Source organism: Hemiscyllium ocellatum, chromosome 20, assembly GCF_020745735.1.
Source record: "Hemiscyllium ocellatum isolate sHemOce1 chromosome 20, sHemOce1.pat.X.cur, whole genome shotgun sequence".
NCBI lineage: Eukaryota > Metazoa > Chordata > Chondrichthyes > Orectolobiformes > Hemiscylliidae > Hemiscyllium > Hemiscyllium ocellatum.
The window spans coordinates 60375442-60401138 of record NC_083420.1 but is presented as its reverse complement, the minus strand read 5'-3'; positions in this window follow the sequence as shown (position 1 = coordinate 60401138).

The window sequence follows — 25697 nt, the reverse complement described above, 5'->3', positions numbered from 1 at the left end:
CACATGGCCATGCAAAACTCAAGCCAGTGCTTATGCCTGTGAAAACATGTGGAGAGGAGAAAAATAATCACAACGAAATAGACTGAAATGGTGCGACCTTGTATTTTCTTAATAGGTGCAAAATTACCAGAAGAGAGGTTGGTAGCTAGAAAGGACCCTGAACTCACATTTCAATAGGAACTCTGTGCGTTTCAGCTTGATGTAAACCCCAATCAACAGAGACGTTCCAGCCATTCAAGCTATAATTGAACACAGAGCCACTACCAAAGTTAGACACAATAATCTTTAACATGGAAAGCATGGTTTTGTCTTGTCAGTACGCTTCCAGTTTCTCTCTCTGTAGGTAATGAATGTTTATGAGAAATTAGGGTAGATTTTTACTTTCACCACCTGAGAAGTAATACGTTGGAGTGAATTAACCACTGTTACTGAATAGCTCTGAATTTATGATCAAACATGTTTAAATAAGCTGTGGTTCTCATGCTGAGATGTGCAAATCAGGGACAGGGTAATTGAGACTTTCTGACGGTGTCAGGTCTCCAATATAATCTTGAGTAATGAGTGACTGTAGAAAATTAACCTGAACTGTCCCTGTGGTGTAGATGTTTCCTCCAGCAAGACGCCACCATCTTTATGAGACCTCCAAAACAAAAATTCCAAGGCATATAATGGGGAGGTAGTGGCCTAATGGCTTTGTTGCTGGGCTTTAATCCGGAGGCTCAGGTAATGCTTTGGGAACCTGCATTCAAATCCCGCAACAGCAGATGGTGAAATTTGCATTCAATAAATACCTGGAGTTAAGACTCTAATGATGGCTATGAGTTGATTGTTAGGAAAAATCCATCTGGTTCCCTATTGCCCTTTAGGGTCGGAAACTGTCATCCTGGTCTGGTCTATATGTGAGTCCAAACCTATAGCAATGTGGTTGACTCGTAACTGGCCTATGGACAATGACGAATGAGCAACTAATGCCAGCCTGAAAGTGATGCCCTCCTCCAGTGAATGAATTTTAAAAATATAATGTGGTAATGAAAGCTTTAACAGATATTATCATGTCTCATGGTGTATGCAAGTATTATACTGACAGGCTCTTCAGTGTTTGAGATAATGTTATAAATCGAGTAAGGGGCAGGATCTCAGTATGAAGGAATGTTCAGCAGAGTAAAGACAGCAGCTGACTGAGCCTTTCTGGGCATTTGATTCAAAGTGAGAATTGGTTGTAGAGATAGATATGGGTGCTTTCAATAAGGTTTGCTGCAAGTTGTCTCCAGAGTGAAAGGTAGGAGTGAGAAGATAAAAGATGTTGATCAAGTCATATCTGAAGTGAAAATAATTAATAAATGATATGATATACAATAATGATGGCAGGATGCATCATGAGTTGCTGCTGCAGTGTGTGGGAGCTGCTGGACATCAAGTACTGCTGAGCAAACACATCTGGACCAGGAGTTTGCAGGACAAGGAAGTTTGGATATAAACTGAGGAGCTGGAGTCTAGATCTGTTGACATTGTGCCACATCAGGGACGTGAGGAAAGTTACCTGCTCCAGAAAGCAGTCACAGCCTTCAGATGAGGTCATTTGATCTGTGAGCAGGACAGGATCCTCCAACTGCAAGTGAGGCAAGTGAGAAAACTCAGTAGTAGTGTCAGAGAACCTTAGCCCCTGCAATTGTTGAATCATTCTGAGGTTCTTTCAAACCATATGGATGAGGGTGGGGATTACAAGGGAGGTGAGTGGAACTGACCACAGAACCTTAGTACAGGAAACACTTAAACTGAGAAGGAAATATTATTGTGGCAGTGGTAGGGGATGGAAAGTGGCAAAGGGGAGGCAGTGGCCTTGTGGTGTTACCACCAGACTTTTAATTCAGAGACCTACATCATGTTCTGGGAAGCCAGGTTCAAGTCCTGCCGCGACAGCTGGTGGAATTTGAAATCAATAAAAATCTGGTCTGATGATGACCATGAAATCATGTTGATTGTCAGAGCAACCCACTGCTAATATCCCTTAAGGAAGGAAAATGCCATTCTCATCTCATCTGGCCTATATGTGACTCCAAACCCATAGCAATGTGATTGACTCTTAACTTCCCTCTAGATAAATCAGATGTGGGCAATAAATACTGGCCCAGCCAGCAACACCCACATTCTGTGAATGAATGTTTTAATAAGTAAATAATGCTATTGACAGTTCGTGAACATTTGTCCTGAACGTTATGTTGCCTGCTCAAATCACCTCAGCGCTGAAGAGGATCCGGGAGGAGAAGGGAAGGGATCCAGTTATCATTGTCTATGATGGTTACCAATGAAATTGATAGGACTGAAAAGAGGCTCTGCTGAAATATTTTGAACCATTTGGAGCTAAATTAAAAACAGAACCTCCATGGTAATAATGGATTACAACCTGGGTTATATCAAAGCTGGCACATGGTAAATAAAATCAAGGAGTTAAATGCCTGGCTCAAAGATTGATGTGGGTGGAATAGGTTTTATGAGGCATTGGCACCTGTACTAGGGTAGAAAGATTAGATTCCCTCCCCTTCAAAGAGTAACTCACCCGGACCATTCCCCTACATTTACCCCTGACTAATGGACCCAATACTATGGGTAACTTAGCATGGTCAATTCAGCTGGATTGTGGGAGGAAACCCATGCAGACACAGGGAGAGCATGCAAACTCTATGCAAAAAGTGGTCCAAGGCTGGAATCAAACCTGGGTCCCTGGCACTGTGAGGCTGCAGTGCTAGCCACTGAGCCACCATGCCACCCCAGCCACCGTGCTGCCCAAAGCGAACTGTTCTTTTGGAATGCGCTTCACTTGAACTATGCTGGGACCAATGTCCTGGTGAATTTGGGCTATAGAGTGGACTTTAAATTATTTAGAGGAAGGAAAGATCAGAAGATGGGTTATGTAGGTTTACAAGGCAAGTGGATATGGCAAAATTGCAGGGCAGCTGTTTGATAATGACACCCACAAAGGAACAAGAGAGTCAGAACAGCATGGTAACTCAAAATGGCAACACAAGTGGTCAAGAAGGCATAAGGCATGCTTGTCTTCATTTCACAGGCCATGGAGTATAAAACTTGGCAAGTCATGCTGGTCAGCTATATAGAACTTTAGTTAGGCCACATTTGGAATACAGTGTACAGTTCTGGTTACCACACTACCAGAAGGATGTGGAGGTTTGGAGAGGGCACAGAAATGGTTTACCAAAATGTTGCCCTAATTTGGGAGGAACTAGCTATAAGGAGAGATTGGACTAATTGATTTGTTTTCACTTGAATATTGAAGGATGGTGGTGGTGACCTGGTAGAAGTTTATAAAATTACAAGAAACAAGGATAGAATGGAAGACATTTTCCCAGGGTAGAAATGTCAGTGACCAGGGAACAGGAGGTTTAAGGCAAAAGGGAAAAAGCGAGGCCTGCAGATGCTGGAGGTCAGAATCAAAGAGTGTGGTGCTGGCAAAGCACAGCAGGTCAGGCAGCATCAAGGAACAGGAGCAACATTTCTCCTGCTTCTCGGCTGCTGCCTGATTGGCTGTACTTTTCCAACACCACACTCTTCGACTTAAGATGAAGGGGGGTAAGTTTAAAGGAGATGTGAGAACCAGATTTCATAAACTGAGGGTGGTGAGTGCCTGGAGGGTGGTGAGTTGTCAGGAGATGGTAGAAGCAGGCCCGAGTGGTTGAAGCAGGTCTTGGAAGGAGAAGCAGAAAGTGTAAGAGGCATCTTGATGAATGCATGAACAGGCAGGGAATAGAGACAGGCTGACTGCATAGAGACAAAGGTTTTCCTTTAGAAAGGCATCATCTGTTGGCGCAGTCTTAGTGGGCTGAAGGGCCTGTTCATGTGCTGTACTTTGAAATAGGTTTCTTAGCAATATGTGGTTTCAACTGAACATTTGTCATGACAGTAGCTGTAGTGCTGACAGATCTACTACTGAAAAAGCAAAGGTTGTGTGGGCTGAGAGATGATTGTCAGATTTTACAAGCTGAAGACCATTTTAATAAGTGATATTGTTCTTGTAAGTCTGAACTTTAAGCAAGTCTTTAAAGTCGCCATTCAGCCCGTCAAGTCCACACCAACCCTGCACAGGGCATCCCACCCATACCCACCCCACCCGATCCCTGCATTTTCCATAGCTGATCCACCTAACCTACACATCCCTGGATACTACAGGAAATCCATCTAACTTGTACATCTTTGGACTGTGGGAGGAAACCAGAGCAGCCAGAGGAAACCCACATAGACAGAGGGAGAATGTGCAAACTCCACACAGATTATCACCCGAGTCTGGACTCAAACACAGGTCTCCAGTGCTGTGAGGGAGCAGTGAGATACTGTGCCCGCAACCTGTCAGGGTACGGACTATCTTCCTTCAGGAAGGTGAATTCAATGAGGCGGTTATATCATTTATCTTATAATCCAGAAACTATGTAGATGGGTTTAAATCCCACCATGACGCATGGCAAAATCTGGAACGAAAATCTAATTTAATGGTAGATTTGTAACCACAGTTGATTGTTGTTCGAAAAAATATCCATCTGGTTCACTAATAACCTTTAGAAAGAAAATCTACCATCTTTATCTTGTCTGACCTACATGTGATACCAGACTCACAGCAAAAATTACCAGCCTCATCAGCGATGCCCATATCACCAAAACATGGAGTTTGTTTGTCTGAAATGATGTCAAGAAGCAATTCTTCACACATCAGTGGTGGAAACCTGGAACTCCGAATCTTCATGAAACTGTTACGAGTTAAGAAGGTCAAACCAGAGATTGCTAGAAGCTGGCCATCGAAGACGAGTGGACCAAAGGTAGTCTGATGGAGTTAAGATAGGGGTGGGCCATTATCTCCGTGAGGAGTGCAGAAGGTTTGAAGGACTGAATGAGCTTTCCTGTGTGCTCTGAAATAAAAGCGAGAATCAACCTCAGATTATTAAGTACCATGGGCTCAGATTACAAGCTACTTCCTGAATGATCATTGCTTTATTAACAGCAATTGGATATTTAATTCTTCACACAGCATTCCTTTGGACTACTCCACGCATTTCTGGGGAAATTTCTGGAACAGTTGCCAGTTTAGAAAGATTGACGCTTTTAAATGAGATTGAGTGTCTAATTAAGCTAGACAAAGACAATGCAAAGAATAATCAGGTTGGATTTAGACAGTGAAGTCAAACACATAAAACAACTAGGTCAGGCAGCATCCAAGAAGCAGGAGAATTGACGTTTCAGGCATAAGCCTTTCTTCAGGAATGAGGAAGGTGTACCAAGCAGGCTGCTTGGCACATCTTCCTCATTCCTGAAGAAGCGCTTATGCCCGAAACGTCGATTCTCCTGCTCCTTGGATGCTGCCTGACCTGCTGCACTTTTTCAGCAACACATTTTTCAGCTCTGATCTCCAGCATCTGCAGTACTCACTTCCTGCACATTAAACAACCAGTCCATTGTACATGTGTACAGATGCCAGACAATGGAATTGGTATATATCAGTATAAATACCCAAACCATTGTATTAATTTTAACCAGCCAGTATTGCAATTGAAGATGAAGGTTAAGATTATACATAAGGGTTAAAAAGAACAAACAGTGGAAATACAACATGACAGTTTGAATTAGTAAAATACAAGAGCTTACAGTGATGAGACAAGGAGTTAACTTGTCAATGGTAGGAAGCGAGGTTATGAAGCAGGTATGATGTTTCACAATTTCTTACATTACAAGAGGGATTATGTTTTTAACAGGATTTCTGTGACGTTGGGTCATTCGAGGTGCAGGTCTTTCTTTATCCTCAACTAAGTTGCATTTTAAGCTTTCCTTCCACACTTGATGTAGGCATGTTGAGGCAGCTGGGGGTGTATCAGATGGTCAAACTCTATTTTGTTCTGGAGCAACTTGGAATATGATGACTTCACATGATGCATGCAACTCCAGGAGCCGCCTTTACTGCTGAAACCTTCACCAGATGACAGTTCCCTTTAATCTGAGGATGAATGGGAAAAACAAACTGCTCTGAAATGCCAAAGATCAAATGTTGCATATGGATAGAATTAGTGCATGTCAAAAGAGTAATGGAAGGCTGGCAAGGCAAAGTAATCATCTTTACGAAAACATTTTACAATATTAAAAATACAAAGACAAACAGCATTCGCTAAATAAGGAAGTCCAAATCTCACTATACTGACTGTGGATCAGTAATGTCTTAACAACACTCATGTTTCATCTTTATTTCCGTTTTATGGTTAGGAATATGTCAAAACCCATTTGCTCATGTCATTTATGCCATTAATACAAAAAAGCTTTTAAACTGGCTCTTCATAACTCCACATCTTCGCAAATGTTATTAAAACAATCTGGAGATAATGACACAATCGTCACTGCAGGTCAGATACCATCAACATCCATTTCTTCCATGTTGCCTCAATGTAGAGAGATCCCTCTGTGTTTCACAGGCAGTGAGCTCTGAGCAGGGAACAGAAGTAGAAAAGGTTAGGCTTGGTGGGGGGAAGGGCTGAGAAGTAAAAGAAGAAAAGGTTAAATGAGCCACAACACACAGCAGCACCCAGGAACTACAAAAAGCCAAGGAAAAACACCTGGACAATGTATTCAGGAACAATGGGTACCTGATAAGCACAGAGCAGAACTGGGTACTTCAGATGCTGGAGATTAGAGTCAAAATTAGAGTGGTACTGAGAAAGAATTCTTGATAAAGGGCTTTTGCCTGAAACCTTGATTTTCCTGCTCCTCGGATATTGCCTGACCTGCTATGCTTTTCCAGCACCACTCTAATCTTGACCCAATAAGTGCAATCTGATGATTCCTGCACAACAGATCGAAACAGGAGACTCTTGCCACCCTGCCATACATCAAAGACAGCCTGAAAATGACGACCAGACTACTCCAGCCCCTAGGTATCATGGTAGTTCACAAACCTACCACCACACCGAAACAGCTCCTGATGAATTTAAAGGACCCGGTACCAACAACCTGCAGAACGAACATCACATAAAAAGTACCCTGCAAGGGTACATCAGCACCAACTAGCCACCAAAAGGCATGACCAACTGACTGGGACAATACATCCATTCTGGGACAGGCTAAACAAAGGCCGGCACAAGAATTCCTAGAGACTTGGCATTCAAACGGGAACTACATTAACAAACACATTGATTTGGACCTCATTTACCAACCTCTCAGAAACAGAACCAGAAATGATATCACCCAGGACACACTAGGGCAACACAAAATAGACAGAACACCAATGCTTCATCGGAGGCTCACTGATGATGTTACCTAGCATGGTGATGAAACATCTGAGAACAAATCTACCAGCTCAGCGAGCAAACATGAAACCCAACCGAAACAGTAAAAGGTTTCGTTGGAGGAGCTTTTAATTTGAAGAAAGTTTGGGAAGTTGTAAATGGAAGAAGATCCAGGATATGCCTGCAACTCTCCTGAAGATGTCACCAATGAGACGGGACAGGAAACGAGTGCCATCTGAACAGAGGCTATGTGCATGGATGGAAATCCAGCGACTATGTTCAGGGATGGGAATCCAGAGATTATATGCATGCATGCAAATCCAGAGGCTATGTGCATGGATGGGAAACCAGAGGCTATGTGCATGAATGGGAATCCAGAGATTATGTAATGAATGGGAATCCAGAGGCTATGTGATGAATGGGAATCCAGGGACTATGTGCATGGATGGGAATGTAGAAACTATGTGCATGGATGGGAATACAGAGACTAGGTGCATGGATGGGAATCCAGAGACTATTTGCTGGGATGGGAATCCAGAGATTATGTGATGAATGGGAATCCAGAGGCAATGTGCATGTGTGGGAATCCAGAGGCAATGTGCAGGGATGGGATTCCAGAGACTATGTGAAGGGATGGGAATCCAGAGGCTATGTGCAGGATGGGAATCCAGAGGCTATGTGCATGAATGGGAATTTCAGAGATTATGTGATGAATGGGAATCCAGGGGCTATGTGCATGGATGGGAATCCAGAGACTATGTGCAGGGATGGGAATCCAGAGGCTATGTGCAGGGATGGTATCCAGAGGCTATGTGTAGGAATGGCAATCCAGAGGTCTTGCAGGGATGGGAATCCAGAGATTATGTGATGAATGGGAATCCAGAGGCTACGTGCATGGATGGGAATCCAGAGACTATGTGATGAATGGGAATCCAGAGGCTATGTGCATGAATGGGAGTCCAGACACTTTGTGCATGGATGGGAATCCAGAGACTATGTGCATGGATGGGAATTCAGAGGCTATTTGCAGGGATGGTTATCCAGAAGCTATACAGGAATGGGAATCCAGAGGTCTTGTGCAGGGATGGGAATCCAGAGATTATGTGATGAATGAGAATCCAGAGGCTATGTGCAGGGATGGAATCCAGAGGCAATGTGCAGGGATGGGAATCCTGAATTCTCACTGATGAGATTAGGCCATACAGTAATTTGGAAACAAGGATAAGCGTCTGAAAGCCCATAAATTGGGGTTCACGTAGCGAATTGACTTACATAGGGACAGGAAGTTTGGCTGCCCAGGCTTTTGTTCAAGGGATAACAATAATAAATCATATTTACATAACGTTATTAATGTAATAACATGTTCCAAAGTGCCATGATGGAGCAAAAGTTGCCAAATAAGGAGATATTAGGACAACTGGCTTAAACGTGTGGAAAGTCTCTCAAGAAGCACTGAAAATGAAGGAGAAGTAAAGAAACAGAGAAATTTTGGGTCAGAACTGCAGACCTTAGGGCCGAGGGAGCTGAAGGTAAGCCTTCCAGGTTATCAACATTGAAATCTGGATGGGTAGTTTTTTTGTGGCAGTTGGCAAGGAAAAAAATTGGAGAAATCAGGTTCATAAAAGCAGACGGGAATGGTGTGTGCCATAACAACCCTCCATTGGTAAGCTGCAGGAAGACACTAACTTTTTGTCATTCACAACATTACAATAAAAGAATCTGAACTGAGTAAACACCATGACCAAAACATGAACAAATCCAAATTAAACTCATTTACAAGGCAAAGAAAATTCCATGTGTCTCAAAGAATGTTCGGATTTCCCTCAAGCAGACATTACAGGGTAATTCAAATATTGCTCACAGATTAGTGACAATATAAATACTTCAAAGGTCAATGAAGCAACTCGATCAGATATTGGTAATTACGTGCAGATAACCGTGTCACAATTGCAGAGTTTGTAGAGATGTGAACAAACGCAAGCCACATGATTCAAAGTTAAAGTTGAAAAGCGCAATGGGAAGTTTATTCATCTCAGTCAGTGCCCAGAATGCAGGAAGTGGAAGGCAACGCTCAATTTACAAGTTTCTGAGAGTGGAGGGAATAGATTGGGGCTTGCAGCGCAGAGGGGATAGTGAACACTGCAGCATGGAGGAGAGAGTGGTCCTTGCAGTGCCGATTGGGAGAGCAAGCCCTGCAACATGGAGGAGAGTGAACGCTGCAATGTGGAGGGGAGAGTGAGCCCTGCAGTGCAGAGGGGAGAGTGAGCCCTGCAGTGCAGAGGGGAAAGTGAGCCCTGCAATGTGGAGGGGAGAGTGAGCCCTGCAGTGTGGAGGGGAGAGTGGGCCCTGCAGTGTGGAGGGGAGAGTGAGCCCTGCAGTGTGGAGGGGAGAGTGAGCCCTGCAGTGCGGAGGGGAGAGTGAGCCCTGCAGTGTGGAGGGGAGAGTGAGCCCTGCAGTGTGGAGGGGAGAGTGGGCCCTGCAGTGTGGAGGGGAGAGTGAGCCCTGCAGTGTGGAGGGGAGAGTGAACGCTGCAGTGCGGAGGGGAGAGTGAGCCCTGCAGTGCGGAGGGGAGAGTGAGCCCTGCAGTGCGGAGGGGAGAGTGAACGCTGCAGTGTGGAGGGGAGAGTGAGCTCTGCAGTGTGGAGGGGAGAGTGAGCCCTGCAGTGTGGAGGGGAGAGTGAGCCCTGCAGTGTGGAGGGGAGAGTGAGCCCTGCAGTGTGAAGGGGAAAGTGGGCCCTGCAGTGTGGAGGGGAGAGTGAACGCTGCAGTGCGGAGGGGAGAGTGAACGCTGCAGTGTGGAGGGGAGAGTGAGCCCTGCAGTGTGGAGGGGAGAGTGAGCCCTGCAGTGTGGAGGGGAGAGTGGGCCCTGCAGTGTGGAGGGGAGAGTGAGCCCTGCAGTGTGGAGGGGAGAGTGAGCCCTGCAGTGTGGAGGGGAGAGTGAACGCTGCAGTGCGGAGGGGAGAGTGAACGCTGCAGTGTGGAGGGGAGAGTGAACGCTGCTGTGCGGAGGGGAGAGTGAGCCCTGCAGTGTGGAGGGGAGAGTGAACGCTGCAGTGCGGAGGGGAGAGTGAGCCCTGCAGTGTGGAGGGGAGAGTGGGACCTGCAGTGTGGAGGGGAGAGTGAGCCCTGCAGTGCGGAGGGGAGAGTGAGCCCTGCAGTGTGGAGGGGAGAGTGAGCCCTGCAATGGGGAGGGAAGAGTGATCCCTGCAGTGTGGAGGGGAGAGAGTGGGCACTGCAGTGTGGAGGGGAGAGAGTGGGCACTGCACTGTGGAGGGGAGAGAGTGGGCACTGCACTGTGGAGGGGAGAGTGGGCCCAAATGGAGGGGAGAGTGGACAATACATCGCAGAAGAGAGAATGGTCCCAGCTATTCAAGCTGGCAGCACCGGCATGGTATGGCCCATCTACTCCAGGCAGGCCACATTCTTTTCATCTCTTTCTCTCTTGATCACCCTTTTTTCTTTTTCTTGTTTTCTTCATCTTCCTGACATTGCGGGGCGGCTGGAGCTGTGTGGTAGTGACCTGGCTGTGGTAGGCCCCGAGTGGAGACATTGCAGTGATCTGTGGAAGTCCTGGAGCCATACCTTCAATGAAGATGAACTCTATTTAGAAACTTTCTTTTTATGCTTTTGTACCACAAAATGGTGCCAGAGTGTGGTGACAGAACACTTTTTACTGTATCTCCCTCGATATGTGTGACAATGAATCATAAATGATTCATTCATTCATTCAAAAGCCAAGACAAAGACGACTGAGGAGACGTAGAAGAGTGACCATTATTTTTGAGTGTTATGCTCGTAGTTTGGAAACAGACTAATGTGGTCCTGATAGTTTGAACAGGTTGGCACTGTGACTGTAGTCTCAACAGCAATCCATAATGAATAATAAATTAATTAACTAATTATGGATCTTCTTGCTAAACCGTGACACCTAATTGTAGTTACGTTGAGTTTTTTTCTATTGTTACTTTGTTTAATCTCAAAACTTCATTTACCTTTTTCATGCCTGCAAGCTATCCAACTGGTGAAGAAGACCACATTTGTTTTGTATAGAATAACATGAAGTCTGAAGCACAGAAGGAGGGCATTTACTTAACTGGCTCATGTTGTATTAACACTCCATCGTTATTTCCTCCTGTCAATAGAAACTGTTCCTTTTTCGAAACTGCCCCTTGTGGGATTGCACTCTAATTCCACCACAATTCAGTAAAGAAGTCTCGACTGAATTTGCCACTAGATTTATTTGGAAATATCAGCATGCTCGGAGTGTTCTCGCCAAAATAATGCATTATCATTAACCACAAACTTTCACTGTCAGATCTTTTTCACAATTATGACACAAACCATCAATCATCTTGGAAAATAGATGTCCATTTCATAGAATCCCCAAAGTGTGGAAACAGGCCATTTGGCCCAACAAGTCCACACCAACCCTCTAAAGAGGATCCCACCCAGACGAATCCCCCTATCCCATATTTCCCGTGGCAAATGCACTTAAACTACGCATCCCTGAACACTATGGGCAATTTAGCATGGCCAATTCACCTCAACTGCATATCTTTGGATCATGAGAGAAAACCCATGCAGATACAGGGAGAACGTGCAAACTCCACAAAGATAGTCATCTAAGGCTGGAATTGAATCTGGGTCCCTGGCGCTGTGAGGTAGCCCTGCTAACCACTGAGCCACTGTGTCACCCTTTCTAAATTTAATTCCTTACAATTTTCTGAGATTAGAAATTAGAAAGCGTGATGCAGATGTATTCTGATGTAAATCTGGCCAATGATTGACTCTCAGTATTTTACACTATTGCAGAGAAGAAAGAGCTACGGTAGTTGTGTACATACCCACTGTTACAGCATTTCCCACAGGGTAGAGGTAACGTTAGCTTGAACTGTTGAATTCTCTGCTTAACTTGAAAACATTAACATTGAAGCATTGCTTACTTCCAATTATTTGGAACTCAATTACATGACTGAATGTGCAAATAACATTGGAGTAACTTTTAAAACCATTTTGGATCTAAAATGAAGGTTGAATATCTAATCTCATACCTGAGTGGGAAATGCTAACAGGATTAGACAGGGTTGTGGGCGGGAGCATGTTCTTGGTGATGGGGGAGTCCAGACCAACCTAAGGATATAGAGTAGGCCATTTAGGACTGGGATTCAGACAAATATCTTCACTCAGAGAGTGGTGAGCCTCTGGAATTCTCTGCCACAGAAAAAGCAGGCGAGACCAAAACATTGAATGTTTCAGGACCAATTCGGATGTAGCATTTCCAGTAAAATGGATCAAAGGATATGGGGGAATAACGGGAAGAAGCTTTTGAGTTTAATGATATGAACATATGAAATGGTGGGGCAGTATTAAAGGGTTGAAGGGCCTACTCCTGTTCCTATATTTATAGTTTTCCAGTTGAATTAGACCAGTAATAACAGTAGTAACTAGTGGGCAGCACGGTGGCACAGTGCTTAGCACTGCTGCCTCACAGCGCCTGAGACCCGGGTTCAATTCCCGACTCAGGCGACTGACTGTGTCTGTGTGGGTTTCCTCCGGGTGCTCCGGTTTCCTCCCACAGTCCAAAAGATGGCCATTCTAAATTGCCTGTAGTGTTAGGTAAGGGGTAAATGTAGGGGTATGGGTGGGTTGCGGGTCGGTGTGGACTTGTTGGGCCGAAGGGCCTGCTTCCACACTGTAAGTCTAATCTAATCTATATTAGTACAGTTATACTGACATTAAAACACTTACATCTGCATTAGAACAATAATATCTTCAAAAGTACAATTATGTCTTGATTAGTGCCATTGCATGGGACTGAGGCAGGCTGGGAGGCTAGAGTTGATCTGGGCCATGACCAACATATCACCTGTAATATCAGTGCAATTATATATGAATTTAAATGTTGCTGCAAGTGAGCATATTTTGTTGATGTTTTCATCCTTCCCTTTTGTGGACAGATCTTTATTTACCAACTTAAAGAGGAATAACATTTATACTATATGAGAGTGCCAATCAGTTGGAGAAAGGCCTCTGGTTGGTAAATGCATTCCATGATGAATGTGCCAGTTAATTAGTTCTTTGGAACAGAATTTGACATGTTCACAACTTTTTGAATGAAGAAATGTTTTCCCATTTCTCCAAAACCCCTTAGACAGCATCTTCCAAACCCACAGACACTTCCATCTAGAGGGACAAGGGCAGCACGGACATTGAAACATGCAAGTTCTCCTTCAAGCCATTCATCATCCTGACTTGGCAACATATCATTCTTTCACTGTCAATGGGTCAAAATCCTGGAATTCCCTCCCTGATGGTATTGTGGGTCTTACCTACAGAACATGGCCTGCAGTGGTTCAAGAAGGCAGCTTACCACCACCATATCAAGGGCAATCAGGAATGGTTGCAACCAGCCAGCAGTATCCAGGTCCCAGGGCCAATGACTGAATTAAAAAAGGTCCTAAGTGTCTGTCCCACACCATGAGACAATGACCCCTGGTTCTATATTCCTCAGCCAGGGAAAACATCCTCCCTGAATTAAGTTTGTCTAATCCTAGACAAGTACACCACCACCATCACCAACTTCATTCTGTCAATCCTAGTGTTCCCCAACTGGACCTTGGATGAAGCAGAAATCCACTGCCTACTGAAGACCAGGTGTGCAGCACTCAAGTTGGACAACCCAGGCCTATACAGAAAGTGTCCTCCACAAAACCACCATGGTATGAAGAGGCAGTACCGAACCAAGTTAGAGTCCCAAACCAACCATATGGACAGCCACTGCCTGTGGCAAGGCCTAGACAACATAACGGGATACAAAATGAAGCAGAGCAAAATAGCAGATAAAAAAAACACATCTCTCCCTGATGTCCCCAATAATGTGCTCAGTTCAAGCAGAATGCCAGCGACACAGGGTCACATGCCCCAACAGTCCTGGATACACCTGATCCCACTGTCACTGCTGAAGATGTCAGATCAGTCTGCCTGAGAGTCAACCCAAGGAAAGCGATGGGCCTGGTCAGAGTCCCCAGCCATGCAGTTAGATCCTGTATGGATCAGCTGGTGGAGGTACTCACTGACATCTTCAACTTCTCCCTCCTACGTGCCCCTAACTGCTTCAAGATGACCACCATCACCACATTACCAAAGAAAGCACATGCAACATGCCTTGATGTTGCCCAGTGACTCTGACTTCCATAATCATGAAGTACTTCGAGAGGTTGGTCATGGCCCAGATCAACTCTAGCCTCCCAGCCTGCCTCAGTCCCATGCAATTTGCCAACTGACATAACAGGACCACAGGGACGCCATTTCGCTAGCCCTGAATTCATCCCTAGAATGTCTGGACAACAAAGACACCTATGTCAGACTCGTACTCATCGACGACAGCTCCACCTTCAACACCATAATCCCCTCCAGACTAATTTCAAAGCTCCAAGACCTTGATCTCAGCTCTGCCCTCTGCAACTGGATCCTCGGCTTCCTGACACAGAGACTGCAATCATTGAAGATAGGCAACTGCACCTCCTCCATGACAACCCTCAATACTGGAGCCCTCCAAGGTTGCATTCTCAGCCTCCTACTGTACTCCCTGTACATCCACAGCTGTGTAGCCAAATTCTAAATGAACACCATCTACAAGTTTGCTGACAACACTAGGATGGATGTCAAACAATGATGAGTCAGAATACAGAAAGGAGAGAGAGGGCTTGGTGTCAATGCAATGATAACAACCTCTCTCAAAGCCAGCAAAACAAAAAAAACCTGATAATTGCATTCAGAAACAAAACAGGAGAACACAATCCCATCTACATCAACGGAGCAGAGGTTGAGATAGTTGAGAGCATCAAGTTCCTCGGAGTAATGATAACTGACATTCTGTGCTGGACTTCCTGCGTAGATGTGACGGTCAAGAAGGCACAACAACACCCCTTCTTCCTCAGGTGGCTGAGGAAATTCAGCGTGTCCATAAATACCTTCACCAACTTCTACAGATGCACAGTAGAAAGCTTACAATTCAGGTACATAATGGTCTGTTGGCAACTGCTTTGCCCAGGACCGTAAGAAACTACAGAAAGTTCTGACCACAGCCCAGACCATCACTGAAGCCAACCTTCTGTCCATGGACTCCCACTTACTTTTTTCATGGCCATGGAAGGTTACCAAAGGCTGGAAGAGCACAGCAAGTTAGGCAGCATCAGATAGTGGAGAAGTCGATGTTTCAGGTTTAACTCTTCTTCAGGACTGGGGTGGGTATGGGGGGAGCTGCAGATAAGAGTCAGGTGGGGCAGGGTGGTGAAGTGGGGACAAGTAAAGACAGGTAGAGGATATGACCTGGTTGGTCAATGGGAGAAATGAATCCGGTTGGTAGCAGGGAGCAGTGGCAGTGAGGGGAAGGAGCTGGGAAGGGAGTCGGGGATGGGGACGGAGGTTATTTGAAATTGGAGAACTCAATGTTGAGCCCTCTGGGCTGTAGACTGTCCAGGCGGAAGATGAGGTGTTGTTCCTCCAATTTGTGCCAATTGTACCACACCAGGAGCACCTGATGCAGTAAACTAGGTTGGAGGAGAGGCAGATGAACCTCTGTCTCACCTGGAAGGACTGTCTGGAGTCCTGGATGGAGGTGAAGTGGGGAGTGGGGGGTTGGGGGGGGGGGGGGGAGATGATGTATTGGCAGGTTTTACATCTTTTCTGGTTGCAGGGGAAGATATCTGGGAGTTTGGGGGGTTGATGGAGAGAGTGATGCAAATCAAGGACTGTCAAAGAGAAAGGTTCTTACGGAAGGCAGAGGGGGTGGGGAGGGGAAAATGCTCTTGGTGGTAGGGTCCAGTTGGAGTTGGGGCACTGTTTAAGGATAGTGCATTGGATGTGGAGACTGGTAGGGTGGTTGGTGAGGACCAGGGGAACTCTGTCTTTATTGCGTTGGGAGGAAGGGGTTAGAGCAGTTGAACAGGGAATGGAGTTCAGCAAAACAAAAAAACTGATCATTGCATTCAGAAACAAATGGAGGTGGTGTGGTGGAAGGGTGTCTGGATGACAGAGGTGGAAAGGCATCTTGTTCAAAACAGGTGGATATTTAGGAAGCTTGCAAGTGGAATGTCTCCTTGTCCAAGCAGATGCAGCAGAGGCAGAGGAATTGGGAGAATGGGATGCAGTTCTTGCAGGAAACTGGGTGGGAGGAGGTGTAGTCCAGGTGGTTATGGGAGTCTGTCGGTTTGTAGTAAACATCTGTCTGGAGACTGTCACCGGAGATGGAATTATGATTTCAAGAAAGGGGAGGGAGGTGTCGGAGTGAATTTGAGGGCAAGGTGGAAGTTGTGGGCAAAGTCGATGAACTGCTCCAGTTCAGCCTGTGTGTAGGACGCTGCATCAATGCGGTCATCGATGTAACGCCGTATTCTCCCAATTCCTCTGCTTCCACCAGAACTCCATTCCATTCTCCCAATTCTTTCGCCTGTGCCACATCTGCTCGGGTGAGGAGATATTCCACTCGTGAACTTCCCAGTGTTAGGGAAATTAGTGAGATTAAAGACTGACAAATCCCAGGGCTTGAAAACCTACATTCCAGAGTACTAAAGGAAGTGGCCCGAGAAATATTGGATGCTTGGTGGTCCCCATCCACTATTTAAAAAAGGGAAGGGTAGGTAGAGATTACAGATAATGATCGGACTACAGACCAAAACTCTGCACATTTATTTTTTCCCAAAGTTTTTTCTGACTTCACGTTTGCTTCTTACCTTTATGTCTTTTGTTTGGATCCTTCTTTCACCATCCTCCATGTCCCTGGTCAGGTTCCGGTCTCCTTTCCATTCTCGTCCATTACTCGCACAATTCAAATTTGTACAATTATATCAAAATTAATACAGTAATACCAGCAGTATTACAAGTATAAATGTATTAAGTCCTCTATTGTCGATTGTTTAAACCAACACAGTTTACCTCGAAGTGAGAAGTTTATGAAGTTCAATCCTCTGTCAGAATATAAATGAGGCTGATGCTCCAAAGCAGCACTGAAGTAGTAGTGCATTGTCAGATGTGATCGTTAAATCAAGTCCATAGATCTGGATTCATTCTCAATCTTAGAAAATTTGCATTTCTCATTCAAAAGCTGCCAGCACATCATGCTCCTGCTTTGTATTGCTTTGTATGACACCCATATTTTAAATTCCTTCCTTCCTTCCCTTCAAGGCCTTGTGACATTAATACCTGAGTAAAAACAATGCTGGAACTGAAAATGTGTTGCTGGAAAAGCGCAGCAGGTCAGGCAGCTTCCAAGGAGTAGGAGAATCGATGTTTCGGGCATGAGCCCTTCTTCAGGAATGCGCTGATCTCCAGCATCTGCAGTCCTCACTTTCTCCCTGCAGATGCTGGGACCAGAGTTTAGATTTGAGTGGTGCTGGAAAAGCACAGCAGTTCAGGCAGCATCCGAGGAGCAGTAAAATCGACGTTTAGAGCAAAAGCCCTTCATCAGGATGCTTCGACATTAATAACTGAACTATCATGGAGTCTGATGAGATCACAAGTGAAAGGTGTTTAAAGCAGCATGTTAAACCTTGTAAAATTTGGGTAATTGGCAATAATTGCTGTTAGAGTCTGGTTTAGTGAAGACCACACGAGTAAAGACATCAGATGGACTACTCCCTGGATAGCTTTCTGATTGATGATATGACCCCACAGGACAGCATTCTATCAAGCTCTTCTTTAACCTTCTCCAGCAATGGGAGTGGTACCCTCCTGGGGATGTACAGGCAGATTAACTTAACATCTTAGAACATTGTAATATAATATTCTTTCTTGAACTTACCAAGTCTCTGCAACAACTGTAGGTATCCTGTTCATTGTCTTGATGTAGAACTTTGACTACTCTTTCCTGAAGTCCTAGTTGAACACAGACATTTCCTTAAAATTAGAATTGGATTTATTGTCACAAATGAGTACAATGAAAAGTTTTCAAATTGCCATGTTCAGCATCATCTTAGGTATCAAGGCACCTAGGTAAAGATTCTTAAGTACAAACGTTTAGGGGAAAATATAGAAAAAAAAATAAAAAGTTCAGAATAACAGTCCTTCTAACCGAGTCCCCACCGACACCTAGCCTCCAGTCCCCACTGGGCCTTGATTCCAGACCATACCAGGCTTCACCTCAAGGTTTTTGAGGCCAGGAGACCACTCTCGAACTATCTTAGGGCTGGAATTCCAAGCTGAGGCCAAGATAGGCCGAAAGACTGACACATTGGCCCACCGAGAGATGACACATCAGGCTTCCAGGCAACCACCAGGCTGGGCCAGGATTCAGGGCTGTCAGACTGAGAGGCCACCACACTGACTCAAGAAATTGCTACACCAGGCGTAGGGATTGCTCCACCGGTCCATGTTGAGACCAAGAGGTTTCATCTATGAAAGGATGCGAGTTCAAAACATCACTGAGAGAAAAGAAGGAAAGAAATGCAAAACAGAAAAAAAGAGAAGGAATCATAAAGAAATGGATGGAGAGAATAAGCTCTGGCTGAGGATTCCCACTCAGCTGCCATCTTGGTTCTTTATTCTGTTCAACGAAGATAGTCTTTAGTTCTTTAAGACATTGAAAGTCTCATTGATCTGTAAGTGTGGTATTGATCTGAACTTTTACTTGAAGAAATGTGCCCCTTGGACCTCACAGTCTAATTCTTGATGGCTGAATTTCTCCCATTTTGAGCGATTATAAATGGTTTGTAAGACTGAATGCTTACACCAATGCCTAGCTCCAACTCTGTTTTGAAGCTTTTATGTCCTGAGTGACTGACCAGAATATCTATTTTCCTTTATGAATTCCCTGAAGAAATCTGTTTTTACTTATTGCTTTTTCTTTTGATTTTGAGAATTGTCAGTTTTTTTTAGAAACAGTCTCTCAATTTTTGCCTTATGGTGGATTTTTTTTTCTTGCAAAAGCTGCTTGAAGTGCCCTATTTTCCTGCATTGAAAACCCTCTGCTCCTCTTCTAGGATAATGGGGTAAATGAAGGAAAATGGATTTGAGGATTATCAGATCAGCCATGATCTCATTGAATGGTGAAGCAGACTTGATAGACTGAACGGCCTACTGCTGCTCCTATGTCTTACAGTCTTGTGGATAATCTTCTGATCTATTGAATTGCTTTAGTCGACAACATAAACACTTTAAAATTGCTGCAATATTTCCTCACTCTTGCCTTGTATTCACAAACTTCTGAATAGGCAGGACTTCTTTTTTTGGCCTCCTTAAATGACCAATTTACCTGAAGCCTTGGCATTTTCCCAGATCCTTGTCCAGTTCTATACACTGACATGATCCTGTGTAGCCAATTGTTTCTGTGTAAAAGTCTCTTTTTGACTGTATTTGAGTCTTGTTATAAAATAAATATAAAACAAAATCTGGTCTCCCTGCCACAGAAAAGGTGTTGTTAACCTTGAAAGGATTCAGAAAAGATTTAAAAGGATTTTGAGCTATAGGGAGAGGCTGAACAGGCTGGGATGATTTTTCCTGGAGCATCAGAGGCTGAGGGGTGACCTTATAGAGGTTTATAAAATCATGAGGGGCATGGATAGGATAAATAGGCAAGGTCTTTTTCCCAGGGTAGTGAAGTTTAAAACTAGAGGGCATAGGTTTATGGTGAGTGAGAAAGATTTAAAATGGACTGAGGGATAACTCTTTTGCGCGGAGGGTGATACATGTATGGAATGAGCTGCCAGAGGAAGGGCGAAGTCTGGTACAATTACAACACTTAAAGGGCACCTGAATGGGTGCATGAATAGGAAGGGTTTAGAGAAACATGGACCAAATATTGGCAAATGGGACTAGATTAATTTGGGATATCTGGTTGGCATGGACAAGTTAGACCAAGGGGACTGTTTCAATGCTGTATATCTGTATGACTCTATGACTCTACATTAGGCGGCACGGTGGCACAGTGGTTAGCACTGCTGCCTCACAGCGCCAGGGACCTGGGTTCAATTCCCGCCTCAGGCGACTGACTGTGTGGAGTTTGCACGTTCTCCCTGTGTCTGCGTGGGTTTACTCCGGGTGCTCCGGTTTCCTCCCACAGTCCAAAGATGTGCAGGTCAGGTGAATTGGCCATGCTAAATTGCCCGTAGTGTTAGGTAAGGGGTATGGGTGGGTTGCGCTTCGGTGGGTCGGTGTGGACTTGTTGGGCCTAAGGGCCTGTTTCCACACTGTAAGTAATCTAATCTAATCTAAAAGTAATCTAATCTAATTAACCTCTTAATGCTTCATAATTGAACAACTAGTATCAGGAGGCCAGCTGACAGTACTACTGAACAAATCAGGTCCCAGAGTATAACCTGGATTGATCGGTCATACCATTTTTCTGGTTAATATTGTGGTCATTTACTGAAATATAGTCTCACAAGGCAGAGATTTCTTAATAACAGAGCAAATGGTTATTATACAAAAGATGACAACAAAATTAAACAAAGTTATCTCGACACAGAACACAGAAAAATCTGAAAATACAAGCAAAACAAAAGGTCAATCTATATCCCTGAATCACTTTATAGTGATTCAAATCCAGAAAAATTATATCACTGCATCAAATTTTTTAAATTCTACTGAACTGCTCCTCCCCAATTTCTGTCCCATGAGCTGTGGAGTTTTCTTACGTGAATAGCCACAAAACCAAGAGCTTCGACTTTCTCATCTTCTAAAGACCTGCCTCTTTCTAACCAAATCTTCCTGTCTGGAAATTTTCCAAGTAGATCTGTTACAACTGAGATAATCTATTCCCATAGCTGCTTTGAATAAAGCTTCTTTCTTTCAGAAGGACTGTTCTTGCTTTTGAGTCAGTTCTTCTATGAAAAATCTTAAAAATGGTCAATCACTGGGTTTTCAAAACCAAACAAAATGACCCTTTTTTATTCAATAATGAAAACATACTATTGACCTTCTGTGTTTACTCTTCCTGTGATAATTCACTGCAATATATAAAATTTACCATGAGTGCTCGAGGGTTTCCTAACACATACTGATGTTGGCCATTGGGTTGGGGTATCTGTCGGCATGAATGGGTTGGTCTGAAGGGTCTGTTTCCGTAGTCTATGACAATGAATCTATGACAGTTTGACACAGCTTTGTTTAAAACCCTTCACAAAAGTCATCAACATTGGTATGCTACTACTTTGAAATGGAAACCCTAAAAATGGTATATAATAAATCAGACATCTTTCACTGCCAGGCAAACCTAGTCAGGGTAAATAAAAGCAAAAATAAACCATGTTGTTGCAGAATAATAAACAGTATGCTTTCAAACAAACAGCCACACACACATCAAGCAGAACACAAATTACTATGTGTCATTCAGGTACCTGAGGTGCCTTTATAATGTTCAGAATGTCTAAAATTCTTACTTAAAAGCAATAAGAAATTTCTGAATTGACCTCTGAAATCCGTTTGGTGCACAAACACTGATCAGTGACAAGAAGACGCCTCTGACGCTCAAGGCCAACCTGAGGAGGTAATGGACCACGGCCAGTTCACGCTTCAAATGGGAATGATAAAGGGATGAAACACAAACCAAGAACTCAAACCCAGAGGAATCTTGCAGAGCAGATGGTGAAAGAGGCCTCAGGCAAATGGAATGTTACACCCTGCGACCCAGCTCGGGATAATGATCACCCAGGCTATTAGACCACGCCTGCAGTAATTTATTTACCTTGGTGACGGAGGAAAGGGAACACGGAGTCAGGGGTGGTGGTGGTTGGAGGAGGAACTGAGAAAATCTATTCATCCACAAATCCGTCAGAATCCTAATCCATTACAGACTGCAACAAAGCACAGCTTTGATCCTGATATCCGCTCAATAGAGAAACCCCCCAGAGTCGTGAAGTGTCGAATTTTATACGCCTTGTAAAAAGACACAGACGGATGGAAACTCAAATTCCCTGCTGCGCATAGCACAGGGGTCAAGAACCTCCAAAAATAATGGGGTAGATTGTTGCTCAGCTGAACTACCATCCCTTTGGTCATCGTCTGTCCTGAAAGTGAAAATCCATTCTACCTTGTTACGACACTGAAGTTCCACAAGCCAACCTCTAAACAGCCAGTCATGACTGAAGTTTAAATAAAAGACATTAAATGATGATGTTGCTTTCAATGTTGAGCCAATATTTAATAATTCACTGTGAGTCCTTGCCTGATTTATTTTTTAGTGTCTAAGGTCTTATGAAAACGAAAAAGGATTGTAAGGTAAAATAAAGAGAGAAATTCTGTCACATCTGTTCCTTTAAAAATGCACCTCATGCTGTGATAGACTGACTTGTGCATTCCAAGAGTGATTCAATCTGTTAAGTGCGAAGTGTGCAGTAGTTTAGCATGAACCACTCAGTGCCCTGAATCCTCAGATTTACAGATTTTATATGCGGAGAATTTGACGCACTGCCATAAATACCTTAGATCAGAGCAGTGAGTTGGACATCCGTGCAACATAACACAGGAACAGGAGGAGGCTATTCAGCCCTTTGAGATACAGCTCTTAACTAGAGACACCCAGGGAAGTTAACAAATAAGTCAAGCCCCGCCATTGGAGATTATGGTTGATGGTCTCCTCAATGTCACTGTCCTGCTCCATTTCCACACCATTTTGATGTTATTAATTTCCAGAAATGTATTGATTTCTGTCCTGAATTTGGACAATGATTGAGTTTCCACAGGTGTCTGGGGTAGAGAATTCTAAAGATTCACCACCATCTAATTAAAGGAATTGCTCATGTCGGTACAAAATGGTGACTCAGTGGTTAGTGTTGCTGTCTCACAGTGCCAGGGAGCCAGTTCAATTCCCGCCCTGGGTGGCTGTCAGTATGGAGTTTGCATGTTCTCTTTGTATTCTGTGTGGTTTCCCACAGTCCAAAGATGTGCAGCTTAGGTAATTGGCCTTGTTTAATTACCCATACTGTCCAGGGATGTGCAGGTTAAGTGGATTAGCCATGGGAAATGCAGGGTTACAGGGAGAAAGTAGAGGGGTTGGATCTGGGTGGGATGTTCTTTGGAGGGTCAGTGCAGACACAATGGGCTGAATGACCTCTATCTGCACTGTAGAGATTCTATGAAGTGGCTTGCATCTTAACTTTAGATGATGTTTCCTGGTTCTAGAATCAGCAGCCACTCTGTAAGAGCAATGTAAATTTCAATGAGATCGCCTCTCTTTTGAAACTCAAAACTCAAAATTTTAAAACTCAAATTCTCTTCATAAAACAATCATGCCATCCCAGAGATTAATCTGATGATGCTACACTGCATTCCCTCTGTGGCAAATATTTTCTTTCTACAATAAGCAGACCAACATCATACACATTGTGCAGTCTCACAAAAGCTCCACACAACTGCAGCTAGACATCTTTATTGCTGTTCTCAAATCCCTTTGTGATTATCATCAATGTACTAATTGACTTTCTAATTGTTTGCTGCACATGCATGTGGCTCATAGACAAGACATCCACAACCCTTCACACACCTGCACATTCCAAACTCTCACCATTTAATAAATATCCTGCCCTTCTGTCTTATTCTATCAGAGGAAATAATTGCATTCATTCACATTATAATCCATTTGTTATTTTCTTGCCCACTCACCCAGACTGTCCAAGTCTTCTTGAACCATCTTTCATAGAATACCTGTAGAGTGAAAGCAGGCCATTTGGCCCATTGAATCCACACTGACCCCCCAAAGAGCATCCCACCGACATCCGCACCCTATCTCTACATTTCCCATCACTAATCCACCTAGCCTCCACATCCCTGGACACTATGGACAATTTAGCATAGCCAATCCATCTAACCTGCACATCTTTGGAATATGGGAGGCAACTGGAGCACCCAGAGGAAACCCGTACAGCATGGGAAGAATATGCAAACTCCTCACAGACAGTCTCTTGAGGGTGGAATCAAACCCAGGTCCCTAGTGCTGTGAGGCTGCAGGGAGCCACCATACCACCCTGTCCTTGTATCCATCTTACAACTTGCTTTGTTATTCAGATTTCCAAATTTAAAAATATTGATTTCCAGAAGCAAATCATTTATATAGTTTGTGAAGAATTGTTTGACCCTTGGAGAACCTAACTAGAAACAGTCAGTCACCTTGAAAATGTGCTGGTTGTGCCTACACTCCACCTTCTTTCTACTAACCTATTCTCAACCCATTCTCAATCATATTGCCCCAAATCAAATATGATCTCATAACAGAACAAGAGAGCACTTCCTGTGAATATGCCATGCACACAGTATAGTTGTTCTGAAGTGCTGTCTGATGCCAAGACTTCTGCATTATCATTTTAGTTACATTCATTCTGATAATTCACAATCTATCTCCCACCCCTTGTCTTCTTTACTTTCCCCTTGGGAGTCATTAAACTTCATTTCTGATTATCATTCCAAGACTCACCAAGCAATTCACCAAGGTTCCAGAGATAGAGCCTTCCAAAACGGTAAACACTGCTACTTAGAAGGACAAGGGCAGCAGATACATTGGAACACCACCACCACAAGTTTCCCTCCAAGCCATTCACTATCCTGACTTGGAAATATGTTCTCATTACTTCAGCAGATCTGGGTCAAAGTTTTGGAATTCCCTTCCAAATAACATAGTGGATCCACCTACAACATACGGACTGTCGCAGTTCAAGAAGGCAGTGCACAGCCACCTTCTCAAGGGCAACTAGGGATAGCCCAGCCAATGTTTATTTGTTGTTAGTCAATAAAGACCGTCATGACACATCAGAACTCTGAAGTACTATAGACATTTTTATCTTTTAACTGCTTAAAAGAGGACTGCAGCATTAAAAAAAAAGTCTGTGTTTGTAAGTTCAGTCACTGGCTGGGACTGTGCATGAGAGCCTTGGAATGTCACACCTGTAGAGGGACAGGGAATCTCCAAACAAGAAAAGAGACAGAACAAAAAGAATACAAGGAGACTGATCACTCCACTTCTCAGCAGAAAGCTACCTCAACCAGATATTTTATGTGTTTTATCCTATCAGAAAAATAAATAAATTATTGAAAACTATCTGCTATTCTAGTTGGTACATGAATTGAACACTCATGCACTATTCTGGTTTTAAGTGCTAGTATACAGTGAAGGGTCACAGTTGAAGAACCACCTCTGTATTGCAGGTAAAGAACTTCTCGCTCTGAGTGCGAGAAGCCAAATAGTCAACAAGCCAGCCAAACGGAAACAGGATCAAACAACTGGCTGAATCTTCTGTGTCATTGGCTCAATATGACCTTCATTGAGCTATTGGAGCTACCATGGTAAGGCCTGGCAAGATTTCTCACCATATCTTATCAAAGTTGCCTCATAAACTACCTCCTTTAATCCGATGGTATTCCTCACATCCAATTCTTGTTCAGTCTTACCATGTGCTGTTTCCAGAACAATTTGTTAATCAGCATTCCTGGGAACCATTC